Source organism: Oncorhynchus masou, chromosome 15, assembly GCF_036934945.1.
Source record: "Oncorhynchus masou masou isolate Uvic2021 chromosome 15, UVic_Omas_1.1, whole genome shotgun sequence".
Classification (NCBI taxonomy): domain Eukaryota; kingdom Metazoa; phylum Chordata; class Actinopteri; order Salmoniformes; family Salmonidae; genus Oncorhynchus; species Oncorhynchus masou.
In genome coordinates this window covers 14,801,555-14,824,648 of record NC_088226.1, presented here as the reverse complement: position 1 = coordinate 14,824,648, position 23,094 = coordinate 14,801,555, and the positions used below count along the sequence as shown (strand labels likewise).

Genomic DNA, 23,094 nt, shown 5'->3' with positions numbered 1-23,094 from the left:
CTGAGGAATTGACTGATTTCTCTTGATTTTCCCATGATGTCAAGCAAAGAGGCACTGTGTTTGAAGGTAAGCCTTGAAATACATCCACATGTACACCTCCAATTGACTCAAATTATGTCAATTAGCCTATCAGAAGCTTCTAAAGCCATGACATCCTTTTCTGGAATTGTCCAAGCTGTTTAAAGGCACAGTCAACTTCGTGTATGTAAACTTCTGACCCACTGAAATTGTGATACAGTGACTTGTGGCATGCACAAAGTTGATGTCCTAACCGACTTGCCAAAACTATAGTTTGTTAACAATAAATTTATGGAGTGGTTGAAAAACGAGTTTTAATGACTCCAACCTAAGTGTATGTAAACTTCCGACTTCAACTGTATCTGTAAGGTCCCTTAGCCGAGCAGTGAATTTCAAACATAGAGTCAACCACAAAGACCAGGGAAGTTTTCCAAATCTTTGCAAAGAAGGCACATATTGGTAGATGGGTAAAATAAAAAGAAGCAGACATGGAGTAGTCCTTTGAGCATGGTGAAGTTATTATTAATTCCACTTTGGATGGTGTATCAATACAGCCAGTCACTACAAAATAAAGGCGTCCTTCCTAACTCAGGGATTTCACCATGAGGCCAATGGTCACTTTCAAACAGTTACAGTGTTGAATGGCTGTGATAGGAGAAAATTGAGGCTGAATCAACAACATTGTAGTTACTCCACAATACTAACCTAATATTCCAAAACATGCATCCGGTTTGCAACAAGGCACTAAAGTAAAACTGCAAAACAAATCTCTAAAACAATACACTTTTTGTCCTGAATACAAAGTGTAATATTTGGGGCAAATCCAATACAACACCTTACTGAGTACCACTCTCCAATTTTTCAAGCATAGTGGTGGCTGCATCATGTTATGTGTATGCTTGTAATCATTAAGGACTGGGGAGTTTCAGGATAAAAAAATGAACGGAATGGAATTAAGCACAGGCAAAATCCTAGAGAAAAACCTGTTTCAGTCTGCTTTCCACCAAACACTAGGAGATGAATTCACCTTTCAGCAGGACAATAACCTAAAACACAAATCTACACTGGAGTTGCTTACCAAGAGTCAATGAGTGTTAGTGGTTGAGTTACAGTTTTGACTTAAATCTACTTGTAAATCTATGGCAAGACCTAAAAATGTTTGTCTAGCAATGATCAACAACCAATTTGACAGCTTGAATAATTTTTTAAAGAAACATGCTGTAATCGCTTCCAAATGTGCATTGACTCAGGGGTGTGAATACTTATGTAAATGAGATATTTCTGTATTCCATTTTCAATAAATTATTTTAAAAAAAGTCTAAAACATGTTTTCACTTTGTCATTATGGGTTTTGTGTGTAGATGGGTGAGAAAATAACTCAAGGGGTAGGAATACTTTCTGAAGTCACTATGTTTTATCATTCGAATTTGGAGTTGGCGGGTCTGCACCCAGATCTGTTGCTTGGACAAGTTTAATTGGTAGGTAGCATAGCGGTTAACAGAGTTGGGCCAGTAACCGAAGGTCGCTAGTTTGAATCCTCGAGCCAACAAGGTGAAAAATATGTAATTGTGCCCATGAGCAAGACATTTAAAACCTAATTGCTCCTTTATGTCGCTGTGGATAAGAGCGTCTGATAAATGACACATTTTAACGTGAATGCCAATAATTAGATGTTATCTTTATATGAGTTGAGGGGTGCATCATCATGATCATCAATATTATGCATGGGTGACGTGAAGCGCAGTAGCCAAGCCTCTGATCAGCTGATATTTCGTTGAGCGCTGTGTGTGGAACAGCGTTGAAAACTGGGAGCCGGGAACGGAAGACTTGTAGCTAGCTACAACAATAGTAAGAAATGTTTGGTGACAGTATTACTTGTTCAATACCAGCATTGTTTCCGATGTATATATATTTTCCCCCCTGTAGCTAGTAAAACAAACGTTACGGATGAGTCAGTAACATTCACCGCACATTAGTTCGCTATAACGTTATCCGTTTACCGTAGCTAGGTTTAACTTGCTATGCTAGCTATGATTTAAAATTAGTTAGATTTTTGCCAAGAGAGGGCAAATAGCCAAATAATCCGAGTGTCAGTCGAGTAAGAACGTTAGCTAGTAATTTTGTATTTTAGTATAACATTGTTTTTGCTGAACAACGTCAGCCAGCGTACGTTACCAGAAAGTTTGAGGTCCAACAAGTGCTTTGCTTGCGTCCTGGCTAACTAGCTAGCTTGCTATTAATGTTTGTTAGTTAGCTAAATTAGCCAGTTAGCCAGCGGTACAATTGTCAGTTCAAATCGTCGATATACGGTGACAATTAACTGTACCGCTGGCTACCGAATTTTATAGCGAACTGCTTTGTTCTTATGTAACGTTAACTAGTAGCAACTGTCAAAACACAAACACTAACGTTAGATCAGACTCACTGCCTGACTCGAGCTGTCAAGGATGCAGACAAACTGGTCATGCAGATATGCTAAGCAAGCAGTGACCCCACTAAAGAGACCCTCTTTCATGGACTTCAATTATATAGTTTGCTAAATGTATCCCCACTAGTTGTTCAACCGTTGTAGTTGGTGTTGATATTGACGATGTAATCCTGCTTGACTGGCAAATCAGATCACATGATACGGTTTAATCCATAGCTAGCTAGCTAAACCTGTTATGGCACTCGAGGCATTTGCACTTCAAGAACATATGAATGTGTTTAATTTACTTTTTACTGAGTATAGTGTGAACCTGTTGTCTGTCCTGAGTCATGTTGCACCCTAGACTGAGAAACTCAAAGGCTTGGCTCGAAAATCTGTCATTGATTGTACAAAATGAGATAGGGGGCCTATTGTGAGACTAAACTCAATGAGGATCGTACTGTCACATATGATGGTACTTTTACATGTATTATGGTTCTTGAAGAGTGGCTCCCCAGTTTCATGACAACAATGACTAATGAGCCAAACTGAATTCCTGCAAAGATGATGGGTGCTAGATGTTAAATGTTTTTCTGAAACATGCCTGCTCCTCGTTTAAGTATAAACCATCACATCACTAATAGTGTTTATTACTGCTGTACAATTAGGGTCATCCTTACAACACACATTAGAAGAGGGTGCAGGTCTATGCCAATATCTTTTTCTCTGAAATTTGTAATTCGCTCTGGATAAGAGCGTCTGCTAAATGACTTAAATGTAAATGTAATGTAAATTACACTTCAAATCAAAAAGTTAAGGCTATTAGTGTGAAAGGAAACAAGGGAACTCCTTTGGCAATGTAGGCCTATGTATTCTCAAAGTTGGCGGTCTTTTTGAAAACATTGGAGGCTCATTCCTTCTGTTGGAACTCAGCTTCTCCTGTTTACTGTGCAGGTGATGTTTTCAATCTTTTTGACCCTAGCTAGATATCCAGGAGGATCCCATTGATCACTGAGCAGGTGCACCACACTACGCCATCATGGGGGAACTCTTCAGAAGTGAGGAGATGACTCTGGCCCAGCTCTACCTCCAATCAGAGTCTGCCTACTGCTGTGTCAGCGAATTGGGAGAGATTGGAATGGTGCAATTTCGTGATGTGAGTTGTCCAGGCTTCTTTTTCCATTCCTCATTGTGATGCTCTAGAGCTAGACTATGCTTATTATCTTTCCTTTCTTATTGAGTGCTATTCTGTCTGTCAATCCATCTTCAGGCTATATAGGTCTAGAGCAGTGTAATATATGGCTGTTAACAAAAGACAAACTCAGGAAGGAGGTAGATGAATATGGTAGTCTGTTGTAGTAATATCGAATCAGTCAGATGGTTGTGAAAGCACATACCTTGGCGTCTGCAGCATTTATCATGTGCCCGTAGCTGATCCTTTAGGCTGAGCCTGGGAAAGCTCACACATGACATCCCTCCTGGGATCATATGGTGTGGGGGAAAACTAAGGCAGTGTTCCCCGTATTCATTTAGAAGCAGTGGGCCGCCATTTTGTTCCAGAAAAAACCCTGGAGTTAGTGTACAAAACATTAGGAACGCCTTCCTAATATTGAGTTGCAGCCCATTTTCCCCTCTGAACAGCCTCAATTCGTTGGGGCATGGACTCTACAAGGTGTCAAGCGTTCCACAGGGATGCTGGGCAATGTTGAATCCAATGCGTCCCACAGTTGTGTGAAGTTGGCTGGATGTCCTTTGGGTGGTGGACCAGTCTTGACACACACGGGAAATTGTTGAGCGTGAAACACTCCGCAGCGTTGCAGTTCTTGACACTAAAACAGGTGCAGCTGGCGCTTACTACCATACCCCATTCAAAGGCACTTAAATCTTTTGTCTTGCAAATTCAACCTTTGAATTACACACATCCATAGTCAATTGTCCCTACTTTAGCTTGTCTCCTCCACTTCATCTCTACACTGATTGATGTGTATTTAACAGGTGGCATCAATAAGGGATCATAGCATTCACCTGGTCAGTGTCATGGAAAGAGCAGGTGATCCTAATGTTTTGTACACTCAGTGTATATTTGTAGCATTTGACTCATTGAGTCCTAGGTGTTTTTCAATGAGATAAATACGGATGGGCAATGCCATGTTTCAGCCAATGTATTTGAAGCTGCTATGCTGCGTCAGATAAGCTATAGTGCTTTTAAAGGGAAATTATATTTTAGATGGTGTCAACATAATTGAACTTTAATGCATTTTGCCATAAAATGTCCTTTTAAAAAAAGTAACCAGAAGTGAATTTCTCAGTCGTTCTCCCCCATAAAACTCACGGGTGTGCATGCCCCCAGACTGCCCCAGCATAAGGACATTCTCCCCATCCCCCACACCAACGTTGCCACACGTTCTGAAAAAATCCTAGGGGAAACACTGAAAGGGACCAGCTGTTGTACCCAGTATGTTGTTATTATACCCTTTTTGGTTGTATTACCTCTCATTCATAAGATCAAATGATAGTGCGGACACTTGTTAGCTGTTTTCAGAAGATATTAGCAATGCTGTTTTCGCTCTGAGGTTTCCTGGATAAGTTATTGCATTTTTATAGAAGTAGCCTAAGCTACAATTTCTTTGAATGCATCTTAGTGTTACAATGTTCGTCTCTAGTTGTATATGACAGATAATGGCAAATGGATTGAAGGCATTTTTATCCCTGCGATGGCAAAAGGTTTTGAATAGTTTGCATGTTTGCATTACAGTTGAACCCAGACGTGAACGTGTTTCAGCGCAAGTTTGTCAATGAAGTGCGTCGATGTGAGGAGATGGACCGCAAGCTTCGTGAGTGAGCTCAAGTGTTTAACCCATTGCTTCATTCATTATACTCTCCCATATTTACAACAGTATCACTGCTATTAGTTATCCCTACTCAGACCCAGTCATCTCGCTCTCTCACAGGGTTTGTGGAGAAGGAGATCAAAAAGCCAACATTCCAATGGTGGATACGGGAGAGAACCCAGAGGTCCCCCTCCCTAGGGACATGATTGACCTGGAGGTAACTTCACTCCGTTCTCGCTAAGAATCCACTCTGGTTACAAAGTGCTCAACTCACCATGTCCCCAGCTCACTAACTCCCCCATCACCCTCTGTCTCTATAGGCCACTTTTGAGAAGCTGGAGAATGAGCTGAAGGAGATCAACACCAACCAGGAGGCCCTGAAGAAGAACTTCCTAGAGTTGACGGAGCTCAAGCATATCCTGCGCCGCACCCAGCAATTCTTCGACGAGGTCAACTCCACTGTACACAAACCAATTCACTATATATTCACAGCGTTTCTGTGCCTGCCTTACTGACTAGGCCCCTTGCGGACTTCATAGTGAATCATAGGATTATGTTAACTTAGTATGGGTCAGATGTCTGCATCCTTTGTACAGTATATGGTAGCATAAGGCTTGTGTATTTACAACGGTTTAGTAATTACATCCCCAACCCCAGACCAGTTATTCAAGTTTAAAGATGCACCTAGGTTACATAGCAGAGTAATACGCCATACACAGATAGTCATTCACATATGACAGAGACGAGACTACCTACTGTCTGTACTTTTGATCTGCATCAACTCCACTGAGTTTGTAAGCAAAGCTACTTGAACTTAGAATGTTATCACCTATTTTACAAGCGCTTATGAGGTTGCATGGGGGTAAATCATTCAGCTGAATGTGTAGCCTTTTTTGCCAAGAATTTACTGTTCATATAAACCCTATCTAGCTGTTTGCTATGCTTTATGAAGAGCCTGGCCTGTGTTCAATATCATGCTACTGCCCACTGAACTGTCAAACCTTCCCAGGATGTAAATAGTTCCCCAACAAAGCAAGCCAGTTGTTCCTGAAAACAGGGATGCATTTCTAATGCTCTTTTATCATATGTCTAATTGGCTGAAAATATCTTTGTCTAAATGTACTGGTTGTCATTCTCTCCACCCCGCTGCAGATGGAGGACCCCAATCTGCTGGAGGAGTCGTCGACCCTGATGGATCCCGCTGAAGCAGGGACCCGCCCTCCTCTCAGACTGGGGTGAGTCTTTGGTCCACTCTATTAAGGATGCATTAGCCTTCTCCTCAAGACTTAAAGGTCAATGAAAAGACTGTCATTACATTACTTCCTGGAGGTGGAGTCAGTCAGTGTAACACCTAAATGGTTTGGCCCACACAAGCTCAGGCTGTCAGATTAGTTGGGCCACTAAGGTCACTTGACGGAGTGTGCGGCGGTGCTCTGTGTCTCTCTGCGTACTCCGTCCCTAAGCTGACAGCCCACAAGCCCTGTCAGTATCGGTGGACAATTGTTTCCTAATGACTTTTAATGGTTGATAAGAGGCCAGTACTCCTACTATTGGTGCTACCACTCTAGCCTGTTGCCTGGCAGTAAGATGTAGCTCTGTTTATCAGGGTTCTGTCTTCAGTAGTGGACAGAGTGAGCAGATAGACAAATCAGACTGATGATAAGCAGTTTACATAGCATGCAAACACCAGCAACACAAAATTGATACGTGGACACATGCATTCTTGAAGAGGGGGCCATCAAAGTTTGTCATCTATTTGCAGACAGAGGCAAAGAAAATAGATTTGATTAAATGGCAAGTGTAAGCAAATCAGGGACAATTTCAACAGAAAATGGGGTGAAAAAATAATTCTCAGAAAACCGTAACTAAAATGGCTCAATACTGTGGTTGTGGCAAAGTTTAGCGCTAATTTTGTATTGGATCGCTTGGTACGGATGCAGTGCCCCAAGGCCCTAGGGCTTCCCATCTGATGTATGTTTGATGCTCCTCTATGGCTCCTATGCCCTCAGCTCCCATTCCTATATCCACCACTATCCAGAGAGGATGTTGTCATCAGTAGTGCTCCCATCACCAGTGTGAACAATCAAAATCAATGACCTCTGTCATTATTTGCCCAGGTTTAATTCTGTAATGCCATTGCATTACGGACTGATCTTGGATCAGCTCCAACTTGAGCTGCCATTTGGCGACCTGACTCATTGCAAATATCAAACACCTTATTATGAGATGCATTTTGTAGTTATTCTACTATAAATGCTGATCCATGCCTTATCATCCTCCTGTAGGTTTGTTGCTGGGGTGATCAGCAGGGAGCGCATCCCTACGTTTGAGAGGATGCTGTGGAGGGTTTGCCGTGGTAACGTGTTCCTGAGGCAGGCAGACATTGAAGACTCACTGGAGGACCCTGCCACGGTTAGTAACTGTTCACTGATACTAGTAAAATAATCTGGAGGGCTTAGGGGAACAAAAACTGTGCAGGATTTTGTGTGACCTATTCAGTGGTATACTGTTGTACCATGACCGCTTGGTGACATGTGATTGTCATATGAGTGCCATTGATCTCCTTATTCATGCTATCTCACCCATACTCTTTATGATAGTGATATTTCTGCTCTATAAGGCAATGTTTAGTCCCCTCTTCACTTAACTCCTGTTGATATGTTTCCCCTACAGGGTGACCAGGTCTATAAGTCTGTCTTCATCATATTCTTCCAAGGAGATCAGCTGAAGACTCGGGTTAAGAAGATATGTGAAGGGTAAGGGGCTATGATTGGTTGAGAAATTCAAGAAACGCTACCTAATCTAGACGGAGGAATGTTGTAATTGGTTTTCTGTTCCGCTCCAGGCACTCTGGGTTGATCAACCCCTCTCTCCTTCACCTCTCAGGTTCCGAGCGTCACTGTACCCCTGTCCAGAGACCCCCCAGGAGAGGAAGGAGATGGCTGCAGGGGTGGCCACCCGTATCGATGACCTACAGATGGTACGACCTGCCTGGCCTATTGTAACACAGAGAGGGAGTCCACACAGTCAGATAGCCAGCCAAAACGAACAGATATTTACATCATGTCTTGTTACATAAATTAAATCTAACAGATCCTTACATTTTCAAGGAATTAGTTCCTCAATATTCCATCTGTTTTCATTGTGAACTTGATCTGGGCTCAATCATGGCTTCTGATCAGTGTTCTGTTTTGCCTGTAACTGTATACTCAGCTGCCAGAGGCTGTGGTGGAGGGGAGGGGTAGGTAACCACATGAGGTATGTGGCTAACTCAAAGGTGCTTTTAGTCATTAGTTTGAGGAAAGAAACCTTCTTTCTATTTTTCAACATGATATGAGTCATCTTTTGATGTGCTTTTTGGGTAGACCTTTATTTAACTTTCTGCTAACGTTATACTTTTGCGTAGTCAGGATTCTTGCTCTGCGTCTTGCTGCTTCAATGTCTGCGGAAGTTTCAGTTCCTCTTTCTGCCATTTCCTCTGTACTGAGCCATCAAGCCCTCAGCCAAATTATGATGAAGTGGAGGGAAAGACTGATGATACCAGATTAGTTCCCCCAGCAGTGTTGCAGTAACAGATATTTTATCTATCACACAAAAGCACAGAGGATATGTTTGTTGATCACATTAGGGAGGCCTTCAAATTGAATTAACTTCTGTCTGTTTGCAGTGTTCATATCTCAAACGTTCTGGCTTCAGTTTCTGACTCACTCAACCTCTTCGGCGGCAGTGGGCGTCGGCATCAATGGGCTGGGTGGAGCTGGGTGTGAAAAAGCTACAGGGAGAGGTCAGAAACGGTTGTCACTCGTGCCGTGCCAGGCCCATGAGGTGGCTGAACTGGATCTGCCTCTGGCCTGCCTTTGGAAGAGCACCTCTAAACCTGGCACAGTGACTCACCGCTCTAAAACGGGCAAAAACAGGCACGGGACTGGGGGTGAAGGCCAATCCCAAAACAAACACCACCTCTTTGGTATTATAATCCAGTGTCTAACACCCTGTCTCCTTGTGCAAACTGTGTCTGGTGACCCAGGAACAATGCCTGTCTCAGTGTTTTCTGTTTTTTGCAGCTGTTGAGCAACATGTGAGCTGTGGTCTTTAGAAGTCCAGCCCACACACAGAACTTCAGTTTAGCCTTCCATGGAACAGCAGCAGTGTATGGTGCAACACCATCCCTATACGAAGAGAAACTCAATACTCCCTCTGGGAATACCCAGTTCTGCTCCAAAGCCCTACGTAGTCTGGTGGCGCAAACGATTTGCACTTGGATGGACAGGAGGCATCCTTTCCTTGTTTGGCTAGGAGGAACCCTCACTCGCCTTGCATATGGGAAACCAGCTGATCAGCAGGGTGGTTTAAAGAGTTCAGCCAATTAGCCACCCACACCACCCACACTCACATAGTGACCACATTTACTACTCACATTCTCAGGAATGGGCTTAGCTTGAAGTTAAAAAAATATATACAAAATAAAAATCACTCACAATGCACTTCTCTCTGATAGACAGATGCCCAGTGGTGTGTGTGTTTCAGTGGTGTGTGTTGAGTGGTGTGTGTTGAGAATCTCTGTGGTTCAGGATTAGTTACAGACCCCAGTGTGGACAGAGCGTGAGAGACTACGTTTGGCAGGCCCCCTGTCTGCCAGAAATGTTAACATCCTCTCATTGCCAGTAAGTGCCTGGGAATGCTTGCCTCGCTGTTTGAGGGTCCACTGTTATGCCCGTCGCTACGGGGGCAGGATAGTCGTCGACAGGAGAGAAGGGCGAGGGTGGAGGGGAAATGCCAGGCCCGCGAGTTTGGGAGTGAACAGTGTGTGTTTGTGGGCGTGAGAGGGTTTCGACAACGTGGGCGAGAGTGGGTGTAGGGTAGCGGCATGTTAGCAATCCGCTGATCATAAGACATTAAGTTGATATGAGTCAGTGCTGCATACCTGAGAACGCCTCCGCCGGCTCTTACGGGAAACCCTGCTACGCTGGGTCTGATATAACCCCTTATCAAACTTGATCACATAGTGCACACTGTCCAGCAAAGCCTTCTATTAATGTGAACCACCTCCACAAATAAGAAGCGGAACATGATTCATTGCAACAGCACTTGCTGTTCTGGGCATGTAGGGAAGGCACACTATGTAGACCAATGCCACTCCCCACACAATTCTAGCTTTGAGTGGAAACTACTAGAGGATTGTCCTGATTCCACAGTCTCTGACCCTGGCCTACATCTAGGCCTGCATCTGTTTTCCAGTTGTGGTCAGTTTAGTTAGGCGCATACCTTTTTTTTTTTTTTTTAAATGCTGAGTGTGAATGTGTTAATTGAGAACTGAATGCAAACTTGAACAGTCGGTAGACTGTCTAGGACAGAGCACCTGAGCTAGTTACACAGCTGGATATGTTCTGACCACAGCCACACAAGGTTTCAACTACAGTAGCATCCTAGTCGCATCTTGTCTTCATATCTCAAAACATTATCTCCCTCCCCGCTACAGGTGCTGAACCAGACGGAGGACCACAGACAGCGGGTCCTGCAAGCTGCAGCCAAGACCGTCAGGGTGTGGTTCATCAAGGTGAGGAAGATGAAGGCCGTCTACCACACCCTGAACCTGTGCAACATCGATGTCACCCAGAAGTGTCTGATCGCCGAGGTGTGGTGCCCCGTGTCAGACATGGACTCAATCCAGTTCGCCCTGCGGAGAGGCACGGTGAGTCGAGAGGACACCCGTCTCGACTAGAGGCATGGGGGAGTTACAGGAAGTTTTAAGTTGCGTCCCAAATGGCAGCCTATTACCTTTTTAGAGTCCATAGGGCTCTGGTTGAAAATAGTGGGAATGGGTTCATTCCATATCTATTTAATGGGACATTTCTATTATACTGTTTAGGTCAAGTTCATTTGATGGAGGACACCGTAGCATTAAGATATTACGAACCAGCGAGCCTCATAGTCACCAGTTAACCCAGCTTTGAGGCCATTATGCCTGAACTCTGCTAGGCCATTAAGTGGTAACAGATCCAGACTGAGAGACAGTGCTAACAGGACATGGAGAGGCACTGCGTGAGTGCTGGGTATGTGAGGATTTTACACTCATCATGAGGCTAGATTCCAGCGGTATCAGGACGTCATGCTGTCTGTCCTCTTCTGTAGTCCTGTCCTCTTCTGTAGTCCTGTTCTGTTGCCCTGTTCATGCCAGTAAGGGCTTAACCCTGTCACGGACAGCATTCAGTCTCCATGCTGCATTTATCCCACCAGGCTTTTTTTTACCCCATGTGTCTCGTTGAGAAACACAGGGACATACTGCCCTCAATATACACACAATGATTCTGCTTCTACCTCAGCCATTGAACCATCCCTTGGACTAGCTGTTGTCTTTCACACACAGCAGGCGTGGGAGATCAGATGATACATGTAGTATGATAGATTAATCTCCAAACCAGCTGTGGTAATGAACCTGTCATATTAATCTGATTTATTGAAGACGTTGTTGCAGAACTTTTAGTGATGGCGGTATGGAAGGTCCCAGTGCCCAGTCTACAGACTAATGGGGAAAGCAGGAGGATTCCTCTCATTCCTGAGTGCTGAGGAGATCCCAGGCCAGCTGACAGTCAAACTCTGGCTGGAACAATGCAACATCCCTTTGGGAGATTGACCTAGCAGGGCAACTCCTGATGTTCTCAATGCCTTGTAGGGCTGAATACCTCAACTCCCTGTAGAGGTTAACAGAGCTCTATTGTTGTGTCCTCCTGACCGTTCTCTGAGTGTCTTTCTGTCTTGGTCTCCAGGAGAAGAGTGGTTCCACCGTCCCCTCCATCCTCAACAGGATGCAGACTAAGCAGACCCCGCCCACCTTCAACAAGACCAATAAGTTCACCTCGGGCTTCCAGAACATCGTAGATGCCTACGGTATCGGCAACTACCGCGAGATGAACCCAGGTAACCACATCTGACACGATCAACCTCCTCTCTCTCGCTATCCTTTATTCCCCTTTTATCATTCAACTGCCTATTGTTCAAATGATAGGCATTGTTGTTTCATGTACCTCACTAGGCAGCAGACTTTATTTTATTTTATAGGGATCTCATAATGTCTATGTATCCAGCTGGCTAGATCACTCTGCCAAAGCAGGTGATAAATGTTCACCCCCAGTGCCAAGTCTATTTCCCCCATTATCACCCCATCACTGTCGATCATGCTGTATTGTGTATCACTGGTACGTGTGTCGGTGTGAGCTTGGGTTGGTTCACTCTCCCATTCCACAATGTGTACGCTCATGATTCCCTCCCTCCCTGTCCCCAGCCCCATACACCATCATCACCTTCCCCTTCCTATTCGCTGTCATGTTTGGGGACCTGGGCCACGGGGTGCTCATGACCTGCGCTGCCCTCTACCTGGTCCTGAGAGAGAGCCGCCTGGTCGCCCAGAAGAACGACAACGAGGTAGGGAGATCACTACCCCTGCCATCAGCCCATCAGCTCCATCCCTCACCCCTTATCCAGCCTCTAGCTCCATTACTGGGAACTAAACAGGGCTTGGTTACCTCTGCTTTAGACAGATTCTATGGCCCTAACACTGTCGTGGCATCATGATGGCCAGTTTAACTTTCAAGTTGATGCTTTTTGAGTGTGAATAAATAACCAAATCCTCTATGGCTAAAACAAAATGTAACTGAGACCAGATTCTAACAGTGTGTAAAGTATCACTTTTGGTCTCTGCGGATTTTCGGCGTGGTGCGCATTCAGCAGGACGCAATATTTTGGGACATTCTGATAAAAATATTCTATGTAGAACAAACATGCCTCTGACATATAGAATAAGGATTCACTTCGGCTCTATTTATGTTTTTTCTGTCTGCAACGTTCTACAGTGTTTTGCAACAGAACGTGGCCATAGTTTGATTCTAACAGTGTAACATGTCACTTCCTGTCTGCGGGTGTAGATGATCAACATGGTGTTAGATTCCAAACAGTATCACTTCCTGTCTGTGTAGATGTTCAGCATGGTGTTTGCTGGGCGCTACATCATCCTACTGATGGGCATCTTCTCGATCTATACCGGCATCATCTACAACGACTGCTTCTCCAAGTCCCTCAACCTGTTTGGCTCTGGCTGGAGCGTCAGGCCCATGTTCGACCTCCGCGCTAACAACCTCACCTGGTCGTAAGTATCCCTCTCTATCGGTCTCGTACTGCCTGTGGATTAGATTAGTTTACCTCCTGTACCTTGTTGGCAGTGCCCTCTGTGAAGTGATGATTCATGCCATGTTTGATGTTCTCAGGTTTCAGACACTTGATGAAAACAAGGTTTTACAGTTGGACCCCGCAGTAAGAGGAGTCTTCAATGGACCTTACCCCATTGGCATTGACCCAGTGAGTACTCAGTCTCTGTGACAACAAGCTGAAATCCCCTTACAATAAAGATGGATAGTGAGCTAAAAAAAAGTGTTATTTTGATCAATGTAATATGTTACATTTCTATCATCCTGATTTCATTGTCTTATAACTGTTTGACTGTGTTCTTCAGATCTGGAACATCGCCACCAACAAGCTGACCTTCCTCAACTCCTTCAAGATGAAGATGTCAGTGATCCTGGGGGTCATCCACATGCTGTTTGGAGTGTCTCTCAGTCTCTTCAACCACCTGTGAGTCACGCTTAGAAGCTTCAGTCCTTGTATATAGAGCACTGTCTATGAATTTGAAAATGTATATTTCTCCATCCTTATCCTTCTGCTGTCTACCAAAACAAGTGGTGGGGCACTTTTTTATTTTTGACTTATTTTTTGTATCCCAAACTAACTTTTTAAGGAACCATGACATTTTGTTTCCTGTCTACATGACTATTTTATCTGATGGTGAACATGTCTTGTTGTTTTCTGAAGGTATTTCAAGAAACCCCTGAACATCTACCTGGGCTTCATCCCAGAGATTGTGTTCATGGCCAGTCTGTTTGGCTACCTGGTCATCCTGGTCTTCTATAAGTGGTTGGCCTACGACGCTCACACCTCCAGAAATGCTCCCAGTCTTCTCATCGCCTTCATCAACATGTTCCTGTTCAACTATAACGATCCCACCAACCAACCCCTCTACAGAGGACAGGTGATCATTCCATCCATCCTTTCATCTGTCAATCTGTCCTTTAAAAAAAAAAAATTGAGCGAGCCATTTAATGGTGGGATAATGTGTGACGCCCCATACGCATCTAACATCCCTCGTTCTCTCGTCCTTCCCCTCCACAGATGGTTATTCAGACGCTGCTGGTGTTGATAGCCCTGGCGTGTGTTCCATGTATGTTGATAGTGAAAACCCTGGTTCTGCGGCGACAGTACCTCTGGAAGAAGAACTTGGTACTGTAGTAACATCTGCCCACACACACACACACACACACACACTTGTTCCATTGGGATCTGGAGTGTAGAGTTTGCGACCCCAGCAATAACCCCTGTCGTCCTCTTGTCTGTTCCTCCAGGGCACCCAGAACTTTGGAGGGATCCGGGTGGGAAACGGCCCCACGGAGGACCAGGCTGAAATCATCCAGCATGACCAGCTCTCCCAGCACTCGGAGAACGACGAGCATGAGGTGAGAGACCAGGATGCCCCCAAGCCTCCACTCTGTTGGCCTAGCACATATGAAGTATGTGACCAGAGTAGTCTATTATAATTCTGGCCCAATAGCGGACTCCATTAGATACTGCTGTAGGCAATATGATCCAGACCGAGCCCAGATGGAATAACCTTGAGTAAAAGAAGTCATCAGCCACATATAGAAACCCAACCCATTTACTTTACCAGAGCTCTCATATTCCTTGCTTCACCAACAGCAGCATAGAATATGTATTCATTATAGAAGTGGCATCTGGCAGGAGCAAATGAAACGGACCACAAAGCTACTCCAGCACCTCTTATTACTCAACATGTGCGTTATTGTAATACCTACAAAAATGTAGTTTAATTTTGCCACAGTAAACAGTCACACTGAATGAAGTCTGTGGGATTGTTCTGTGTTCTCACCATTTCAGGAGTTTCTGATAAACATATGAAACGATACAACAGGCTCCTGTGAACTTCAAACCAGATGAGCTGTCAGTTTGTTTCTGTAGCTCTCAGGAAGCAGTTATGGCTGTTAACAAACAGTTTGTTCTTTTATGGTTCCAGGACCCAGGATTTATAGAGCAGCTTTCGAAGCGCCTCACACAGATTCCTCTCCTATCATTGTTGACTTTGAAGTGGAGAGGAATTTTATTTGATTGGAGGTTACTTTATTTAGCAATGTTAGTCTACAGTCCCTGCCACTAGAAAACTCTATGGCCTTGGACTAGAAGCGATCTCTACGTGATTCAGTGGACGGGGCTGTGCTGGAACAAATCTTTTAATTCTAATATGTATTCATTTCCAAGACGTTTTAGAGCCGTGTTACATCGCATGTTGATAATGTGAGCTCTGGCTCATTAACAAAAGGCTGAATGAATTGCTGTGGTTGCATGTATCACCATGCAATCCGTTTCAAGCCATTTATTAATTGCATAGTGTATTTCCAGTTCACTGACCAGACAGCGTTTGTGTTTAGAGTTGTGCAGCTCCTCCCTCTGGCCAGCAGGTGTTCAGGCAGGCAGGGTGCTAAGTAACTAACACAGTAAATATAGCATTTCTGTTTTAACATGGAAGAAACTCATTTTAACAGGCCACCTTTAATGAATTCCTGCCTATAAACTGCTCGGGTCATCTGGTCAAGTATCCAAATTATGCTAACCGTGTTAATCCTAAACGACAGAGCTTAATTCATTAATTTGTGTTAAATTGGGAAATACCGTCTTTGGTCTGCGATTATGGTAAATGGCTATACTACCGTTAACTAGGCTAAAGCTTTAGTTAGCCTTTTTTCTAACCAGCCTTCCTGAATGGCTGAGCAGGGTGTAACCCAAACAGCCCAGTCCCACCTGCTGTCACTGTCAGAAGTGGGTCACCAACCCCATTGGTCATTACATTCCCCATCAATGTCTCCCCTAGCAACCACAGAAACACACACAACAACAATATGCCAAAGGCCTATAGATATATCTGGAAATGTCACAGTAGAATGTTGTCACAGTACTAGGCATGCACAAATGCATGCTTTTGGAGGAATTGCTATGCATCACCTAGATACCAGTGCCATAATGTTTTTATGCAGCCACTTAAGAAACTTTGTCAGTAGTTTTGATCCAGTGCCTGTGATGACTGCAACACCTAATTACCTTCTGTATATTATACATCTTCCTATGTTTAATGTCATTGTTTTCTCTTGTTTCTCTTATCACTGTGTGCTGTTGTCCTGTCACTAACAAACCTAACTCGTTGTCAATCGCTTTCAAGGCCACCGAGGAGGAAGTGGTAAGCCAAGCACCCCCCATCCCCTTACCCAAAGCGCATGTCTTGCCTAGTCTCTCTATGCCTCTGCTTGTGTGTGTATCTCTGTCCTACATGTGTGTGTTCTGTCCCCTGAGGCTGTTGATTGTGTGTGTGTGGTCTGAGTTTTTGCTGTCTCTGGGTGTTCAAGGGATTCTTTTAATGCGCAGCCACACCCTTAGACTAGTAGTGCTTCCTGTCTGTCTGGCATATCCTGCAGAGCTCCTCATTTGTCTGGTTCATGGGTTGTAAGGAAGGAGCTTCTTGGGAGACCTCTGCTACAGAGGTCTGACTAGTTGGTCAGGCTGCTCTTTCTGGAGCTGTTTTAATCTGGTGAATGTCTTCCTCAATGTGGTACCGTTTAGCCATGAACTTTACTGTCGTTAGAGATTGCCCCGGACCTCATTTGGACCGGTACTGTTGTGTCCTTGTCACCTAGGGGTTCATACTGGGTGTGTGTTTTCTCTCCCTCCTCCAGTTTAACTTTGGGGACGTGGCTGTGCACCAGGCCATCCACACCATAGAATACTGTCTGGGCTGCATCTCCAACACAGCTTCCTACCTACGCCTATGGGCCCTCAGCCTGGCCCACGCACGTGAGTACATAAATCTCTCTCTCTCACGTTCTCTCTCGCTGCGTCTCACTCTCTACCCTTTTTGGTTTCTCTTTGAAAGGGTACAGAAAAACAGTTGATTTCCTTCTCTTCCTCTGTGATCCAACAGAGCTGTCAGAGGTTCTGTGGACCATGGTGATGCACCTTGGCCTGTCCTCCAGGAGCTTTGGGGGTTTCGTTGCCTTGTCCATCATCTTCGGCGCCTTCGCCGTCCTCACTGTCTGCATCCTGCTCATCATGGAGGGCCTGTCTGCCTTCCTGCACGCACTGCGTCTGCATTGGTGAGAGACACACTGATCTCTTGCACATAGACAACATGTTTGTTCAGTCTGAGGAGTCTCAAACTAAGATCTCTAGAACCTTCCCTGCACTTAACAGCTACTGTAAGCTATGGAGGGCTCCATCTTCTGCTAGTCTGTAGTCGTCATTGACTTGGGTCAAATCACATTTTATTGATCACATATACATGGTTAGCAGATGTTATTGTGAGTGTAGTGAAATGCTTCTGCTTCCAGATCTGACAGTCTAGCAGTATCTAACAGGTAATATCTAACGATTCCACAACAACACCTAATACACACAATCTAGTAATGGGATGAGAATATATAAAATATATGGATGATCAGTGACAGAGCGGCTAAGATGCAGTAGATAGAATAGTGTAGTATACAGTATATACATATGAGATGTAATGCAAGATATGTAAACATTCTTAGTGGCATTATTAAAGTGACTAGTGCTCCAGTTATTAAAGTGGCCAATGATATCAAGTCTGTAGGTAGGCTAGTGATGGCTGTTTAACAATCTGATGCCCTTGAGATAGAAGCTGTTTTTCAGTCTCTCGGTCCCAGTTTTGATGCACCTGTACTGACCTCTCCTTCTGGATGATAGTGGTGTGAACAGTTGTTGTCCTTGATGGTCTTTATTGCCTTCCTGTGACATTGGGTGCTGTTGGTGGGCAGGTAGGTTGCCCCCGGTGACTCATTGTGCAGACCGCACCACACTCTGGAGAGCCCTGCGGTTGTGGGCGGAGCAGTTGCCGTACCAGGCAGTGATGCAGCCCGACAGGATGCTCTCGAAAAAAGAAAAAAAAAGTTGGTGAGGGTTTTCGGTGACAAACCACTTTTTTTCCCCCCCAGCCTCCTGAGGTTGAAGAGGCGCTGTTGCTCCTTCTTCATCTGCATAAGAGGACCATTTCAGTTTGTCTGATGTGTACACCGAGGAGCTTAAAACCTTCTACCTTCTCCACTGCTGTCCCGTTGATGTGGGTATGGGGGTGCTCCCTCTGCTGTTTCCTGAAGTCCACGATCATCTCTTTTGTTTTGCTGACATTGAGTGAGAGGTTATTTTCCTGACACCACACTCCAAGGGCCTTCACCTCCTCCCTGTAGGCTGTCTCGTCGTTTTTGGTTATCAAACCTACCACTGTTGTGTCGTCTGCAAACTTGATGATTGACTTGGAGGTGTGCCTGGCCATGCAGTCGTGGGTGAACAGGGAGTACATGAGAGGGCTGAGAACGCACCCTTGTGGGGACCCAGTGTTGAGGATCAGCGAAGTGGAGATGTTGTTTTCTACCTTCACCACCTAGGGGTAGCCCGTCAGGAAGTCCAGGACCCAGTTGCACAGGGTTGACGAGTTTGGAGGGTACTATGGTGTTAAATGCTGAGCTGTAGTCAATTAACAGCATTCTTACATAGGTATTCCTCTTGTCAAGATGGTATAGGGCAGTTGGATGGCGACTGCATCGTCTGTGGACCTAATGGGGCGGTAAGCAAATTGAAGTGGTTCTAGGGTGACAGGTAGGGTAGAAGAGATATGATCCTTGACATGTATCTCAAAGCACTTCATGATGACAGAAGTGAATTGCTATGGTGTGATAGTCATTTAGTTAAGTCACCTTTGCTTTCTTGGGAACAGGAACAATGGTGGCCATCTTGAACTGGGGGACAGCAGACTGGGATAGGGAGAGATTGAATTTGTCTGTAAACACTCCAGCCAGCTGGTCTGCGCATGCTCTGAGAACGTAACTAGGGATGTCGTCTAGGCCGGCAGCCTTGTGAGGGTTAACACTTAAAAAAAATGTTTTACTCATGTTGGCCACGGAGAAGGAGAGCCCACAGTCCTTGGTTGCGGGCCACGTCGGTGGCACTGTATTGTCCTCAAAGCACGCAAAGAAGTTAACATTTTTTGGAGGCAAGACGTCCACGACGGGGCTGGTTTTCTTTTTGTAATCCATGATTGTCTGTAGACCCTGTGAAGGAAGGAGCATGTCTTCAGTTGTTTCCTCCTCTATCAGAGGGCATGGAGGTGTGGCTCAGCCCTGTAGCTCCCCCTGCTGGTGAAACTATGGTAACAGACGTTTTAGCTCTAGTTTTTCGGGGCATCGTCTGAGCCCTCAACCGTGTGCGTCTCAATGGAAACAGGGCCTGTCTCTCCGTCCCACTGGTATTAAGCAGAGCTGTGGTTATCCAGCTCTCACCTCCAGCTCTTTCCTGGCCAGGAACCTGGAATCTCTCTGCATCCCATAAAGCAGTGGATTGTGTGTGTGAGATGCTTTCCATCATGGAGAAACTTCTGGTGTCTCAGAACAGCCCTGTTGAACTGGAAGGGATCATGCACTGGCACCCTCTCACAGCACTGACACAGACCCTCATCACTGTATTTACCCAGCACATTGGAATCTAATGCTCCACTCTCACTGAAGGGCAAATAAGACATGAGGCCTTCTAAATAACATTTGATTTTTTTTAAACTTATTTTTCTTAGTGGCCACTAACACAGTTGTAAATTTGATTTTGAACTGCCAAGGTAATGTCAGGCATCTGTCGAATGTATAGCAGTAGTAAATGTTTATCTAGCTGTGGCCAACATGCATACGCACTTGCTCCTATTTCAAAACCATTTGATCCAGCCAGAGCGATTCCTCCAGTAGCTGAGAGAGGAGTCATCCCTTAAACACTTCTTGGTATATTTTAGATTCTGACATTTTAGCTTCAATCAAATACTGATTCTGTACTCCAGCTCTTTGGATTTGAAAGGATACAATGACTGTAGTTAAAGTGCAAACTGTCAGCTTTAATTTTAGGGTATTTTCATCCATATCAGGTGAAACGTTTTAGAAATTACAGCACTTTTTGTACATAGGCCCCCCTCCCCATTTTAGGGGACCAAAAGTATTGGGACAAATTCACTTGTGTATTAAAGTAGTCAAACGTTTGGATCCATATTCCTAATACACAATGACTACATCACGCTTGTTGGATGCATTTGCTGTTTGTTTTGGTTGTTTCAGATTATTTTGTGTCCAATAGAAATGAATGTTTCAAAAAAAAAAAAGTTTTACTTTCTCTTGGAAGCATATTTTAGTGGAATATTCTAGAGCCCCAGCCTTCCCAGATGAACATCTACCTCCAGACGTAGGGAGGAATGACGAGCATGTCTGCTTCCTCCATTGAAAGGTTATCCAGACGTTAGTTTGCAGGGAGATTTTATAAATAGGGAGATGGAAAGAGGGTTGTGTTTCGCTTCTGAGGACCAGGTCTAGGCCTTAACGTGGGTGTGATACAAAGTGGGTTACACAGGGAGGTTGTGGAATGGAGAACAGGGGTCATCTAGCCATCATCTCCATCTGGCTTTGGCTTGATACAATCATTAAGGGCTACCTACCTATATTGCACCTCAAAGAAACTCTAGTTTAAAGGGACTCCTCAGACTTACTTTCAAAAGATCTTTGTATAACCATTGATGGTGCTAGACTAGTATTTCTGTGCAGCATTGATCTTTGCATTGATTGATGGTTCTTATTGTAATATGCCTGATGTTAACTGTCGCCTCTCTTGTTCTCTCTAGGGTGGAATTCCAGAATAAGTTCTACGTAGGCCAAGGCTTCAAGTTCCTCCCGTTCACCTTTGAAAGCATTCTGGAGGGAAGGTTTGAGGACTGAACACTGTCCTGACCACTGCTCCAAAAACTTCCTGTTCCTCTTGACAGCCAATGTGATGTTGGTGTATGGTAGACTCTACCCACCCTGGGCGTTGCCACAGGAACCTGTGTGATTAACTCTGAGCTCGCTGGTCAGGATCTTAGGTAAAATAGCTCTTTCTGAAAATCTGATCTGTATTTCATATCCTGGTGCCGTGATTGTTTTGTTTGTTCGATAAATTATTTAATGTGTTTTTTTTGTTGTGAAACCTGTCCAATGATGTGTTTGAACCTCTCTATGAAAATTGCACTTCTGATCATTGTGAACGAGGACTAGCTTTCCGGTAGTCTAAAATGGAGTTATTCTACAGATTGTCATTGATACAGTAGATGTCCATGGAAAATGAGAGAAAATGGCACCAGGCTCTAATCCAGTAAAGGCTGGAGGTCTTTAAGTGTTTTTTGTGTTTTTTTTTGTCCCTTGTCCTTACCAACATCTCCCTCTCACGTCGCTGCTCATATTAATACACAATGTTCACCCACACATTCTCTGCAGCACATAAAATCAGACAGACCTCTACTGTAAAAAAAGTCTAAAGGGATTGCGTTTTACCATACAATGACTCATGCTAGCAGTTTCTTTATGCAACGCAGTGAATTGAATCTCTTAAGTATCAGAGGTAGATCTTGACGGGTCCTATAATTTTCTGCCGTTTTGACCTGATGTGTTCTATACTGACGGCACTGTTTCGGACTACATATCTGTGATGTGCAGTGAACTATGGGTAACCTGTCTGTCACGTGTCATATTAGTGTGGAGTATTTCAGAAGTGTAGAAAGTAGCTGGATTCTCTGTGATAATCCGTGACTATGAGATTATTGGTCATTGTGTGTTGATTAGTTTTTGTTCCACACCTGTCTACGTGTTTACACCATGAGTGTAGTCCTGTATGAGGGGAGAGGGAAGGACAAACCACACAACAGGAATATGTCAAGGGGATCCGTGTATTGACATCAACTAAATCTGTGTATGATGGTGGTTGCATTGAGAATCTGTCTATATGTGTTTGTCATTAAACAGGAAAGAGCTGGTTAAACACATTTTACAATTCGTCTGGCTGGGATTGGTGGAGGGTCATATGTTTCAAGTGGACAGTTAACAGATCAAGTAAATTAGTGTTTGGTTTTGAGTGTTTAAGGGTGTAAGATGCTGTTAAGTGGATAATGAATTGAATGCTAGCACCACACTTACATTCAATTCCAAAACATTTTTTGGGGGTAGTATGGCAAATGGTTATTTCATTATGCATGCATTCAATATACATTCACAAACGCCAAAGTTTTAGCACAGGCTATATGAATACAGGGATGACAACAACCAAGCCAAGGGCACTTTCTGGTGGTTACTGAGTGTAGTGCAGGTATGGTTTTCAGCATCCGTGTCTAGTTTCTCAGCAGTCCCCATGAGGGAGCTATTGGACTGGAGTCATCACTGGTCAAGCAGCCAAACACATTCTCACTGTAAAAGCTTATTCCCTTGAATCATTCATTAAGGTAAATGTTATTTAGTAGACAGTGCTCTGTTCTTCAAAACTAGCTGTCAACGGAAGGAAACTTCATTTGCACCGTAAGGGAACTTTTCCTTGGCTGTCCGACCAGAGTCCGATATGTGTAAAAAGGTCTTAACATCAGCTAAAACGTCTCCGTGACACATCAATTATTTGAATGACCTGCTCGTCATGTGTACTGGAATGTGATATCTTAAAGCTCCGTGCTAACCAAAGGAAATGAGTCCAGAAACGGCTGGGCACTTACTGTAGCACATCAAGGTTCTCATCCGCTCTCACATAATAGGTATTTTCTTATAGTAAACCACTTTTCATTGCATAATGGATTGACCTGATTAAGATTTATAATGGCAGGGGATTGTGTTATGA

At 44.2% G+C, this 23,094-nt stretch overlaps 1 pseudogene; it reads left to right on the top strand.

Annotated features, from left to right (window-relative positions):
• The first annotated feature begins 1,776 nt into the window (after window positions 1–1,776).
• LOC135555716 (V-type proton ATPase 116 kDa subunit a 1-like) lies at window positions 1,777–22,258 on the top strand (annotated as a pseudogene).
• Window positions 22,259–23,094: the final 836 nt, after the last annotated feature.